The following is a 13,567-nucleotide window of genomic DNA, read 5'->3' as shown; positions in this document are numbered from 1 at the left end:
CAAAATCAAACAACGTAGGTTAGAGACCATGATGTTACGTTTATCTCCCCCCCCCCCCGTGGTCAGCCTCATTGAGAAAGTGACGAATTGATGCAGATGTTCGAGGTTCCACCCTTGGCCTGGGTCACATCTAGAATGTGGATTTTAGACGTAAACAATATCTGACCAAGGAGATATCACCTCTGGGGCCCGTTGCATAAAACTTTTTACCTGAGAAAACTCAGGTTGTTTTTACCAGAGTTTTTGCCCTGTATGAAAGTCAATGGCAGATATGAGACTAACCTTAGTTTTCAGTTTTTACCAGAGTTTTCTCAGGTAAAAAGTTTTATGCAACAGGCCCCTGATCATACATACACTTCCCTGCTAAAATCGGGATTCCTGGCTTTTTGCCGGGAAAACATTGCCATGTATAGCATTGCTTTTAGTGCAATTTAGGCCCTATCCCGATCTCACAAATTTCATGATGTGAATTAGTTTTGTAGACAGACATCAGTGTGATACTTACACACACACAAAATCGTATAATCCTCCACAATTTAACTAATTTCTTACTGAAATAATGTAACCTTTTTGCTGATTATAATTACCGCAGCTGCGCGCAGTCACTATGACTTCAGTTTCAATTCAATTTAATTTATTTGCTCATAAGAATCCATACAAAAACACTACATATACAAAGTATCACAACAACAACAACAAATAGATATAAACATTGGATTGAATATGAGAGGGACAGCAAGAAAGAAACAAGCCTTGTGATTAGCTGACCCTATAATATAATAATTACACAAAGACTTAAATAACAAAAAATCACTAAACTACAACGTAAGGGGGGTGCCTACAATGCCTGAATGAAATTTATACAAACAAACTTTATGAATAACTATTAAAATTAAATGCCTTCATTTTGAGTTAAAAACATTTAATAAAACTGATTACTTGATATCTACATAAACAGAATTCCAGAGTTGTGGTCCTTGAAATGAAATTGAGTTTTTAAAACATGAGAGTCTTGGCTTAGGTAGATGAAAATCCTTTGCATTTCTTGTGTTGTATCCATGGAAATCACTATTGAACCTAAAGAATGCTTTGATATACTGGTGGCGCCAATTAACAACGAAACTAACCATCCCTCTCACCCTCTCCTTTTCAAGTCTGTCTTCGTAAGGCAAAAACAATGAACATTGAAAATACAACTAGACACATCGCATCACATACACGGCAGATATGAGAATTCCAAAGAAATACAAAACATTTAATGAAGCCTTTAGGCTGTCATATTTCATGATATAAACCTCGTCCAGAATCTCATGAATGTGGAGATATTTTTTTTATACCCGTGGGGGGAAAACAGTTGAACCAGGTCATAACAAGAAAATGATGCTTCCCGTCCCATCGAAGGCCTTCCTCCTGTCTTTGCCGCTACCACCCGCAGACCTTTTCAGTAATCATGGTAATTGGAGATTCCAAACGGCTTTATCCAACATGTCGACATTTCGACCTTATACCGCTTCCTACTGCGTATGCCACTGCTAAACATTACCACAAAAGCCATGTCAGGCGCTCCCGAGGGAGGATAGGTCTACGTGAAAAAAGGCCGAATTGCAAGGGGCGGTGCGAAAGTTTTGGCGGTAAAAAAAATTGTCGAATTTCCTCGGAGACTCCCAAACGTGCTGCTTCACGAATCTTCGATGTTTTATTTCTTTTCTTTCCTTCGTTTGCTTTGCCTCGGCGTTGAGATGTTTTATCATTAACTAATAATGATTTCACGTCCGCTTCTGACGCTGCCGCAGGACATCGACATTGTGCTTCGTGATTAAGTTCAATCCGTGATCCGAACTTCATTTTCATTGCTTGGGACTGAGGCGTAATTTCTGTTTGACAAACGATAGAGCATGACATCGGTTTGCGAAGCTTCTGGGAATTCACGCTGTTCGGTTGATATAATGTTCGGAGTATAGAGCTTTCATTTCAACTGAAAATTTCATACCGAACTTTCTCAGAATTTCAGTTACCATTACAAAGAACTGAGCGACGTCAGATTTTATCAAGAAATGCGATGAAATCAAACAAAATTCTAACTACCGTACGAATGCGATGCTTTGTCAGTAGGCCTATTAGCTATGCAAACTTCAAAGCTGCATCGAACCGCCACTTTCGAAGTATGAAAATCATACTAGGTTGTAATTTCGTCTGACCCTTGATGGAATATGACCTAGAAATTGCTAGCATAAAAGATAAACAAATTCCGAAGATTTCGTCATGAAATATTCATTTCTGATTAATAATTTTTTTATTCATTCACCATTTCGCAGAAAGAATATTCCCATTAAACCACCGTTCCCAGCTCTTTATATATAGAAAATAAAGATTGATACATTGTTACAAAATAATTTCCAGTAAATTATATAATTACCACATTTCTGATTTAAGGTAGACAGACAACTATGTTGTCTTATCCAAAAAAACAATAGTGAATTTGAAAGGTTCCGTTTCTTCCGTCAGCGAGTAAAATATACCATTAGTGTTAACAAAAATTATCACTTGATTAATTTGTGTTGGCAAGATGCCGTGAGCTCTAAATGAACCAACATCATTGAATCCGAATAGAATATATTCTTTTAGATTTTACTACCGAGCATAAGGCATTTGCGAGAAGGCCTAATCGGGGAATACTTTTATTCAGAGGCATAAAATTTCCTACCAGACGTTTTTAATCAAGAAGGTTTTTTTTTTCATTGATTGAGTTATGCCAGTAATAATCGAGCAAGCAAGGTATAACCTTCATGTCTCCAGGTCCATGTCTTAAACCACAGTTATATCGCCACTCGGTGCAGGATTTGATATCGTTTGGTGTGACTGCTTCACCGGTCTCAATCCCTGCAATGCTAACGGTGCAGTCACAACTACGAACCCGACTCCAAATCGGTCTCGAATCGGTTTTGCAGTCATGATGGCAGCAACATTGCAGCCATCGTACCAATTGATGTAGGCCTACGGTTTGTCGTTATCATAATTAAATTCGGTGTCTTTGATGCGACTAAAACTCACAACGCCAAATCGAGTGCAAAATTCGGATTCCTCATCTATTTTTTTTTTCAGCTACACCTGTCCCGATTCACAAGCTCACAGACGCATAACCGATTTCGTAACCGACTTACATGTATTACCATGCTTAATTCCGACATTTTACAGCCTCGGATAACCGACTTCTCACCGATTCCGCACTTACGAGAAAATTCAATTACATTTTAGATCTTCTAAAGTATTAGATGAGCAAAATCAATGACCAATGATCACAGGTCTGTAGAAATGTGTTGATCTTAAACCAATTAACTATAGTTCTTAGAGAATTAGAACGATTGTGCAACCGTATAAACTCTCGTTCGTGTGACAGGGTCCATGCACAGGAAAGGGTAACACGCCCGAGTTCGCTTGTAGGTATTAAGTTGACAAACTTGACGCCGGGATTCTTGGTCGGTTTCTAATATGATGAACGCCAATGAGGATCGCTGATCAGCCGATGAAAGGCGTTTAATTTCCAAGGAAGTGGAATCCAATTGTAGAAAGATGTCTTTTTGGCTTTTCCTACGATGCGCCGAAGATTAATTTAGCGATTGCGATTTCAGTAATGATTACTGGCTTAATACAGAGCTTAATTTGATCTGTGCCGTAGAGTTATATGGAAAAGGTTGTCTTTCTTGCCCACAGTATCTCGAGTTATCAAATTGCTTTACCGGTAATGAATGATTATCTATTGAAGATATGAAATAAGCATTACAGTGCAGCGGGATATATTTGGATTTTTTTTGTGAAGTTAGGAATCGGCATGAAAAACCGGTTCAAAAGTTTATCGATACTATGGCTCTTTCAATATTCCAATAAACAAAATTACAAATGAGGTGAGTGTATGGGTGCCAGAGTAGTGGCTTAATTTTCATTTAAAAAGTTGACAAACAAAAGAAAATTTAATTATCATTAACGGGGAACAATTAAGTAGCAGTTGAAGAGCTAATAGTAGTAGTAGTAGTAGCAGTAGTAGTAGTAGTAGTAGTAGTAGTAGTAGTAGTAGTAGTAGTAGTCGTAATAGTAGTTGTAGGAATAGTTGTAGGAGTAGTATAGTAGTAGTAGTAGTAGTAGTAGTAGTAGTATAGTGGTAGTAGTGGTAGTAGTAGTAGTAGTAGTAGTAGTAGTATAGTGGTAGTAGTGGTAGTAGTAGTAGTAGTAGTAGTAGTAGTAGTAGTAGTAGTAGTATAGTGGTAGTAGTGGTAGTAGTAGTAGTATTAGTAGTAGTATTAGTAGTAGCAGTATATAGAAGTAATTGTTGTTGTTTTTTTGTTGTTGGTGGTGGTGGTGGTAGTGGTGGTGGTGGTGTTTATTGTTGTACTTGTAACATTGTATTACACTTGGCAAAAACACAATCAGCAGTATAGAGGAAGCGGTAGCAGCAGAAGCTAGAAATGCTCGAGCCTGTTGGATATCGGTCATACTGAAAACATAACTCTATGCGAGAAAGAATGCCTTCTATTACGTCTTTGGAATGTGATAATAGCACACATATTCAACAAGAGTGTTTTGAGGAGACATCAACCCAGTGAACAACGCATGCGCGCTAATCGTGACACGTCATTGGTCGGTGACATTATAGCAAGACAGACTTCATCACGTGATATATTTCCCATTGCCCTCGGGTCACCTGACATGAAATTACCTGTCGTAATGGCTGGATGAAAACCAAACGTGATGGGAGTTGACGTTTTGCCGTTCACATTGTTCAGAATTAGTTCTTTAAATCGAATGTGAAGCATACATATCGAACATGACGGGTATGACAAAACACAGTTCATCAGTAGCCAGTCAGTGGCGTACAGATTGGAGGGCTAAGGGGCGCTTGCCCCCCCCCCCTCCTCGCCCAAAGAAATGTAAATAAAAATAAATGGATATATAAAAAAAATCAGAAACAAGAAAGAAAGATAAAGAAATGGGAAGAATAAAAGTGAGAAGGGTGAAACATGATCTAATTTTCTTAATATTATGTCAATATTATATTTTTGTCATGAGAAATGTCGAAATTTTTGGTCGCTCCCTTTGCTGGCTCGCAACTTTTTTTCCGATGCGCCATATCTAAATGTGTGGACTCATTACACTGCTGCCAGTAGCGTAATGAGCAAATGTGTTGAAGGGGGCCAACATAGCGTTAGGAGCAAACTTTCTAAAGAGCTGCGAGCGAGCAAATATTTAAAGCTTTTTTTATATAGAAATCTAATTTTATGATAAATTTCTACCTACTGTACAGAACTTGTACTATATTCCACCCACCTTCCTTTCATTTTCTTTCTCTTTTCCCATTTTGTTTTTCTTTGATAGTGTTTATTTGTTTGTTTGTTGGGGGTGCATGACCCCCACCCCTATGTGTATTCCGTGCATTCCGGTTCATGGTGCATAATATCTTATTTATACTGATGCAAAGGGCTCTAAGTTTACGAACTGTGAATTAAGTAAGCAGAAAGTGAAAGGGTGAATATTGAAGAGTTTAGACCTTGAAAAAGAAAACGGCTGACTCAAGAGCTTACTGAAAAATGTACTTGGTGAAATGAAAATTATCCTATATCTATTACTAGACCTGTCATTAATGATAGATCGTGCTTGATAAAGAGAAGCTGTATCACCAGCATTACTGTCATGTCATATAAACTATCTATTCATTTCGTTCGGGTTAACCTATATGTCTTATCGTGTTACGCAAAAGTGAAACAATTCACTGATATCAAAATGATATAAAAACCTGATGGGAAAATGTGTTTTAGCAACATAATTAATCATCAGAATTCATTTCCGCCTCTATACTCATTTGCAGAAAAACTGCTAAATGGAATTTTGGTATATAATATTCATAGCCATCATCCATGTCATCGCTCATTTATATTTAGAACTACTGTATGTGGATAGTTTGAAATTGAATAATAGTTTGAAAAAACAAAAAGCTAACCGTATAAATAGTGTCTCTGTTAACAGTTAAGGTACCCATCCTTTTACAGGGGTAGCTTCATTCCTTTAAATGAATATGAAAATCCAACTTTACTCTCCTACTTTTTCTGGAGATTATATATACGAGACAGAAAAGCTTTTCGACTTGCATTTCTTCTACAGCAGGCCTACATTCATATCAAATGGATGAGAAAATAACTCATCTCTTCATGACATATCACAGAGCAATGGAGTTCATCGGACGATTTTCGTTGTTTTACTGGAATACGTTCACATCTTGGGGAGATAGCGCACGTACGTCAATCCGATTTGCCCTATTTACGTGACTTATTACCAGTCTCTTTGTGGATTGTGATTGTTTATGTTACAGATACCATAGTGCTAATGAGGTGCAATAGAGGTAAGTGTGACATTTGATACGGAGATTGATATTGTCTGTCACCCATCTATTTTCTGACTACTGTCAAGCGGCACATTATGCCCCCCCCCCTGCACCCCAATTTCAGGCACCCCCACCACCTTGCCCCTTTCTTCTACAAAGTGCTAAATACTTGTTCTGTTTCCCTCTTCTTTCTCTCTCTCTCTCTCTGCAATGCCCTGCCTACGTTCAATCCAACTATCAAACTTTTCTTGAACTACTCCTCCCCCCTCCATTGTATCTCCCTTTCTCATTCTCTCTTTCTCTCTCTCTCTCTCTCTCTCTCACACTTACCCCCCCCCCCCCCCCCACCTCCTTATCTATCTCCCTTCCTTCTCAACAACAAAAAATATTACCCTTAAAATTGTGCCCTTAAATGTGTACAAAGACATTTAAAAACCTATCAAATTGTGTTGGGTTTTTTTTGGCATGGTCAGCTGCCCACCCCCCCCCCCCCTCCTCCCGCTCTTTCAAAACCGTTCCATGGCCCCCTATTTACATAAGGTCGGATTATCTGTAGAAAAAACATGGTCATATAATAGGAAGATAATTATGGAAGTTCCAGAGTTTTTGCTTTTCAGTGGCACCGCTTGAAACATTAATAAGGAACTAAGCATGCAAAGATCCATCAATGAAACTGACACTGCCAATATCGGTCAAGAAAGCATGGAAAGGGATGATATGCATGTACTAACCAATTCTACCTTATTTTTATAATCATTCATCCCTATGTTATCTGCCACGCAACAGTGACCCCGCAGCGCCTGCCCCATAGCGCAACCACACCAATGCAAACCGACTGCAAACCGATCACGATCATACGACATTCACGCATACTACTATCTATCGGTTTTGAGTCCCTTTCTTTGGTGTGACTGTGATGCATACTTAATCCATGTGTCTGGTCAATATTAGATGTTCTAATTGTACGTCACGACATTAATATTGTTATCAGGATTTCACGGTTTAAGGGTGAGCTGATCATCCTCGTGTAACGAATCCTATAGTCCCTTGAGGTTATCCTCAAATTTCAATGATGCACATGAAAAAGAAAACGAATGATTATTGATGACAAACAGAAGTCAAAACATGCGCGATGTGAAATGTTTTCACATCGCTTTGGCTAATGAAATTGGGACAACTTAATGTTCCTAAACCCTTCTAAACTATATTAACTTTCCGCATTGTCTGTGAAATCTATATGTGGAATATAAGAACAGTCAACAAAGGCGTAAGGTATGCCTGAATCGGGATACTTCCGTTCATTTGCAAGCGGAGTGATGAAAAAAAAAGAAACTGCGCCGGAAGGACTGACATGTGAATGGAGATGATTCTACGCCTTTCTACCAGAATATTCGAAAACATTCTCTTTTTAAGTTACGCTTTTCACTTTGATCTTCGTTATCTCCTACTGTGTATTCTGTGCTTTATTATCGTAACTAATATTTTTATTTTTGTTACAAGAGCCAATGTCCAACTAATAATTTTAATTCTGACCTTGTGAACCCGTTTGAATATTGAATGAATACAAAATAATAAATATTCCTGTATAAAGACTCTATCTATCGAGGTAATCTCAAGTCCAATATTTCGTAAAATTGACAAGTTTGTTAACAGTATGCAAAAGAAAAGTGTCATATTAATTTGCTTTTCTCGTGTGTAACGTGTGCACATCCTAGCACATGTGGTATAAATAATGCATATAAGACTTATTTTGATATTATGATCAAAAAGCAATGGAGATAACATACTTTGCTAGAGGGCTTAACTGCTTTGTCGGGGATCAAAACATGTACTTTTATGGGTCCCATCACAATTTTGTTTATGCGCTGACACGCAACCGGACATCCACACACACAATTTCCATGATGATCGACAATGAAATGTTTTCTTGTACGACTTTCTTTCTATTTAACTCAATCTTTATTAATCTTAATAGGTTCTGGAAAATAATATCTGATTATAATTTTCATGGGAAATCTGGAGTATGCAGGAGATGCGAAGCCATTGTTACACTGCAAAAACTCTGGTGTTGATTTAACACTAGCCCGGAATCTATATATGTCCACACCAGAGAAGGGATAAACAACACCAGTTTCGTTTTGGTCTAACACCAGATACATGTAGGTGTTTATACAACACTAATTAGTATCAAAACAGCATCGGTTTGATTCCAAACTGGTGTTGTTTCAATACTTCTCTGGTGTGGACAAATATAGATTCCGGGCTGGTGTTAAATCAACACCGGAGTTTTTGCAGTATAGAAATGGATGAAGAATGGGAGTGTGAACGCACGAAATGTTGAGTGTGAACAGGGTTTGCTGGAGACGGGAGTCTGCCCAATATAGCACTCATGTGTATATGATGTGACGTTTATTACAAACATTTTCCACGGCTTGGGAGTGAGGCGATACCCTCTAGATTATAGCAATACAAGAAGAAAATGAAAACAATATGAAGGAAATTAGGATAGGAAATACCTTAGCTACATTCATATAGTTGGATGGATAAAAGTAGGATAATAAATAAAAGGAAGAAGCAATGATCATGGAGGGCAATGCTCGGAAGAAAAGTGATAAGTTGTTTTTCTTTGTTTGTGTGTTTGTTTGTTTTCCCTATAGTCCATTGCGAAAACAAGTAATCTTTATTGAGTGAGAAATAGAAGAAGTTAACATCCATTAGCATAGCCATAATTGTGTATTATGCATTCACCAAGAGGAATATGGCGGGTTTATGTGCATTTAAAATGTAACCTTGCTGTTGACTCAGAATCGTTTGGAAATTAAACCTGCAGCTATGAATAGGGGATAACACATTTCTGTCTTTTCCTGATATTCTATATTCACCCTTTCCCTTGCCCCTCCCAAATTTTCTTTTATTTTAATTTTACAAAGAACCCCCATCTGATCTTTGTCATTTGACTGGCATGTTCAAAGAATTTACTGTGTTCCTGAGTCCGCCCCATTTGCTATTGCGAAAAATTCCCAATTTTTTAACATGAAGTAGGTCTATCAAACAGAGGGTCATGTGTTCGAATCCTAACCATGGCGTGTTTTCCTTCAGCAAGAAATTTATCCGCAATGTGCTGCACTCGACCCAGGTGAGGTGAATGGGTACCCGGCAGGATTAATTCCTTGCATGCACTGAGCGCCGGTGATGGCAGCTCGAGCTAAAGCCGGGGTAATAATAGCGGCGCTTTGTATCCTCAGGCAAAAGGCGCTTTATAAATACCGCTATTATTATTATTATTATTATCATGGAGCGTTTTGGCCCAGTGGATTAGTCTTCTGACTCTGTAACAGAGGGTCGGTCGTGGGTTCGAATCCCAGCCATGGCGTAATGATTTCCTTCAGCAAGAAATTCCTCCACATTGTGCTTCACTCAACCCAGGTGAGTTGAATAGGCACCTGGCAGGAATGCCATCGCACTGTAAAAGGCTGCCGGGCTAAAGCCAGGGTAATAATATCAATAAGTCCTTTGGAAGTGCATAGAGGCGTTATGACACAATGTGATATGCGCTATCAAAAACTGCTTTATTATTATTATTATCATCATTATTATCATTATTATTATCGTTATTGCTATTACTATTATCATTATTATTATCGTTATTACTATTACTATTATCATTATTATTATCATCATCATCATCATCATTAGTATTATCAGAGTATCACCGAGACCATCTGTCATCTTTTTTCTCTCTTCGCTCCCTCTTTTTTATTCTTTAATCCGATCAGTGCTGTTCACTTTCTACTGCTGAAAACATTTCACCTCTTATTTATCAAATATCCCCATAAAAGCTTTGTCATGACGTCGTCAATTTCTGCCAAAGTAATAAAGATTAACCAGCCAAAATAAGAAAGCTCGATTAGTAATATTCACCGACGAAACATGACATAATAACAGCACTTCACGGGAAGCCGATCTCATTACAAAGCTATTCTCAACCAAGACAGTAATGCATGCTTAATGCACGTTACATTACGAAATCATTACTGTTTAGTCCCAAGTAATGGCATAGTCTAGTTTATGGCAAAGACAAAGGGGGTTTTAAGGGTACCACACCCGGGGCTGAATCCAGGATTTCATCGAAGGGGGAGGAAATTTAAAATCGTAAGAGTATACATGTGTTTGGTTGCTTTTTTCCTCTCTTCACCCCAGCGGTGTTCCTAGGATTTTCCAAAGGGGGAGGGGCAAAAAAAGGTCTTCATGTTCAAGAGAGGGGACACATGTCTGTTTTTATTTCATTTTTCCATTACAAATGATCAGTTGTGACTCGTCAAGGGGCAGTTTGCCTGCCCCCGCCCCCGCCCCTTAGGTACGCTGGTGCTTCGACCCCCCCCCCCCCCTTCCCTTCCTTTCGCGCCTGCTCCAGCCCATAATACTACTATTATCAACTTTAATCTATATTACATATGTGTGATCCTGATTCATTAGCATAAGAAAACTGGTAACCGTTGAAACAAGGTGAAATCTTTCTAGATACATGTATTTCAAACACATATTTTTTCAGCAGACACCGAAAATGTATTTCACTACGATTCCTTTCGCGTTTCACATCTGACGCCTGCAAACCTATCGAAATTCATAAAAACACGAAAACTAAGAAAGAAAATTGATAAAGTTAAAAATGCATGGAATAAATGAAAATTTAGGATGCCATCTCGACTTGGATATAAAGGTAGACGTCCTTTCATTGGCTTGGTTGACCCTTTTCCATCATACAAGGCTGATTTTCTGCCAAGAAAATAACGATTTTTAAAGAAAATCCGATAAAGATATTTAATAAATGTCTTTGTAAAACTAGTGAACAATATCGCTTATTCTTAATTGAACAAAAATGTTACCTACAAGTACTTTAAAGAATGATCATTTTTATTTCAGATATTTGGTTGGTACATTATTTCATTATGTGTGTGTGTGTATTTGTGAATTTAAACATGTTTAACCTACAGTGTTGTTAATGTGATAAAGGGAACTTTGTAATACGTTACGCTTTTTATATATATATATATATATATACACATATTAAATCTGTCTTATTACTCCTCATTCTATTTCTTTTTATACTATTATTGCATTTTAAACATAATGTTTTTTCTTCTTTAATGGTCACTGCATGTTATGTATTTATTTATTTCTTTGTTATGTATTTTTAAAAATGTAAACTCACATTGTTAGTCCTCGGACTTTTTGATGAGTATTTTTTAATAAAACCGAATTGAATTTGAATTAAAAAAAAAATTGAATCTGTACATTGTGAAATCTAAACATGTATGAAATGCCCTCAATTTAGACACTACAGCCATGAGGCAATCATGGCTAAGTGGTAGAGCGCCCGTCTCATGTACGGAAGGTCTTGGGTTCAATCCATGGCCGAGTCATACCAAGGCTTATAAAAACACGACCATCTACTCTCTTGCTATACAGGAAAGATTGGAGAAGGGTAACACAAACATTCTTTTTTCTTGTTCAAATATATAATTATGATTTATTTTGCACGATTCTATAAATTTTGTCATTGTGTTATCTGGATTGGCTTTGATTTGCTCTCGCTTATTTTGCTGATAAAAGTGGAGCTAACTGCTTAAATCTAGAAATGCTTAAAAATATTTGTATATCATGGATATTGACACGGTAGTGATCAAGAGGCGTCGGCCATACAAAGTATGCCCTCTGATGATGACAACGATGACCATGACGACGATAACGATGGTGACAATGATCACCTCACCATCAAGACGGATCCAAGAACACAGAAAATGCAGTGTCGAATGTCCGTCATGACAAAGCACAACCAAGAGGTCTTTGTCGAAAATTGGTGGATCAAACATCAGTTTCACCCTGGACTGTGGACAAACCGTTTTTGCAATTCTTCGTCAGTTCAGAAACTTTGGACGAAACTGTTGTCTGGTCCACCTGTTGCGACAAAGACCTCCCAGCTTTCAACTGTCATTATGACGGGCGTTTTTAAATTAATTTTATATGTCCTTAGATCCGTCGTGTGGTGCGAATAATAATAAAAAAATAATAGGCATGTATATAGCGCCATCTATCTAGAAATATTCTATTCCGATGCGCCATGTTATTATTATTATTACCCCGGCTTAGCTCGAGCTGCCTTTCAGCGCGCATGCATTCAAGGAATTAATCCTGCCGGGTACCCATTCACCTCACCTGGGTTGAGTGCAGCACGATATGGATAAATTTCTTGCTGAAGGAAATTGCGCCATGGCTGGAATTCGAACCCTCGACCCTCTGTTTCAAAGTCAGAAGGCTAATCCACTGGTCCACAACGCCCCACAATAGAGCGAAAAAGTCCTTAACGGCACTAGATGACGATTTTTTTTTTGGATGGTATGGCTATGATATTAATAACACTGTTTGATTTCGAAGATGGAAAAAGATGGTGCTTACTTGTAAGGCCGGCGTGGTTGAAAAAAAGAGAAGATGAATGCTATCACTTCAAGGACCCCTCTAAAGATCATGAACCAGATTACCAAATGCACGATGGAAAATCAATCACTAGACTTGAAAACGAAAAAAAAAATGAATGTTTCATATCATGAAACTGAATATCATCAGTGATATAATGTCAATGGTGCTATCGATAATGGGATACGGAAAAGGTCGCGCGGATTTAAAAACCTCCGAATCTCATCACTACAAAAGTGTCAAATGGTGGCATTCTGTACCCCCCCCCCCCCATCATCATTCTGCAAGGCTTTGATGAAAACTCGATCACTTGTTTATATTTCCAGCTCATCTCTGCCATCTCTTTCAAATGTCATTTTCTGTATTAATTTCCAGTCCGTTTATTTTAGACTGAACTGGTTTCGGATTTCCCCGGGGCGTGAAATTTCGCAGCTCCCCGCTCGATAAAACTCGTATTGAAGCTGAGCTGAAAGAGAGATTTAGATTTACATTATCTTTATAGAGGCATTACTTTAAATCGCCCATTCAGACAACATCTTTTTGTTGTATAGCTGCAAGAAAACTATATAGGACACACATGTTAATATCTTTAGGTAATAATTATTAGTATGCAAATACGTTGAAAGAGAAGTCCATAGAAAGATTCAAATTTTCGTTCCTAGCTCTCTTCTGGACATGTATCCTGAATTGCAAACTGTGTTTCTGAACAAACCTCTTCGAAAA

The sequence above is a fragment of the Lytechinus variegatus genome, chromosome 16 (assembly GCF_018143015.1).
Source record: "Lytechinus variegatus isolate NC3 chromosome 16, Lvar_3.0, whole genome shotgun sequence".
Lineage (NCBI taxonomy): Eukaryota > Metazoa > Echinodermata > Echinoidea > Temnopleuroida > Toxopneustidae > Lytechinus > Lytechinus variegatus.
Note: the sequence above shows the minus strand (reverse complement) of the source record.